The sequence below is a fragment of the Apis dorsata genome, unplaced genomic scaffold (genome assembly GCF_000469605.1).
Source record: "Apis dorsata unplaced genomic scaffold, Apis dorsata 1.3 scaffold_1232, whole genome shotgun sequence".
Classification (NCBI taxonomy): Eukaryota; Metazoa; Arthropoda; class Insecta; order Hymenoptera; family Apidae; genus Apis; species Apis dorsata.
The window spans coordinates 49,954-51,384 of NW_006264329.1; the positions used below are offsets into that span (position 1 = coordinate 49,954).

At 22.4% G+C, this 1,431-nt stretch overlaps 1 long non-coding RNA gene across 1 annotated transcript in view; it reads right to left on the bottom strand.

Moving 5' to 3' along the window:
* LOC102671193 overlaps positions 1-1,175 on the bottom strand; it is a 12,438-nt gene extending 11,263 nt beyond the window's left edge. The window contains exon 1 of the long non-coding RNA XR_422935.2: positions 741-1,175. This is a non-coding gene — a long non-coding RNA (uncharacterized LOC102671193). The remainder of the gene's footprint in view (positions 1-740) is intronic.
* Positions 1,176-1,431: the final 256 nt, after the last annotated feature.

Genomic DNA, 1,431 nt, shown 5'->3' on the forward strand with positions numbered 1-1,431 from the left:
TATTTTATACATATTTATATATTTTATATATTTAATTTAATAAATATGTATATATAATTATTTTATGAATAATTATCGCAATTATTAATTATCTAGTGAATATGAATAATAATCCATATTTCTTTAAATAATATATAAGATGTGTATACATATATGAACTTAACCTTGTGTGGTTTTCAGTACAATATTTATTAGAATATTGATAAATATTTATTTATATATATATATATTCATTTTTTCTTATACACATATTTATTATTATTTCAATGATTTAATTTATTTCAACATTAAATAATATAATAATATATGATTCAAGACATATCATTTAACCTTCATTTTTTATTTGATGTAATTATAAAATTTTTTTGTTTTTAGTAATGAATGATTGATGATATAGTTTTATATATGATTTTAAATAATTTTAAAGAAATACATACATTTATTTTCTTTTTATTAATTAAGATATTTAATATTTCATAGTTTTATGTACTTTGTCATTTTTCATTTTCTTCTAACTGATCATTCTTTTATATTTGTTTATATCTATTATCCATTCAATTCATTCGCATTATTTTTTAATTAAATATAATTATATCAGTATTATATTTAAATATATATAATATTTATAAATTATATTCTATTATATTATGTATACTAAGTGATGTACGTTACATATAATCAACCAATTCGATATGTTTCTATAAAAAGACGCTCTATCGATACAGAACAAGTGGACTCACCTGAGATTGTCAATTGAAACACGTTGTTTTTAATCCATTACCAAAAATAGAGAAGAATTTTTCAAGAATTTAGATTCAAGTCGGTACACACTTAATGCATATTTACACTAAAATTGTGAAAAAAAGTGAATATACCGTACAGAAAATAGAAACCGGAAGGCCTCTGAAAGTAAGACTTTCTCGGTCGAAATCGTCCACCAGTTAACAGCACACGCGATTCTTTGAGATTTTACATGGCATTCGTACCAATAGAATCTATGAATTGGCCGTATTTAAACGAACTTTGAGCTAGCAAACCAATGTTTGTGTTACTCTCGTATTTTTTAAAAGAAATTTGAAGATATTATTGCGACACAATACAACACAATGTGTTACGACAACTGCAGTGCTTGAGATCACTGAGGAAACTGATTGTACAGTCGATAAAGAAGTATCGATTGGGTTGGATATAACGAAGTGGGGATGACTGGGTTGGATTCACTGCTTAGTCGACTTTATCGATCTTACGCGCGCAAATTTGAATCTTTATTTTTAATAATTAAAATTTAATATTAAACAAAATAAGTATTATTTAAATTATTAAATAATAAAATTTAAATATTTTTTAAATTCGTTTTTAAAATGTTTGATAATAAAAATAATAAAATATTTTGATAAGATTAATATATATTTGTTATTTATACAACAATGT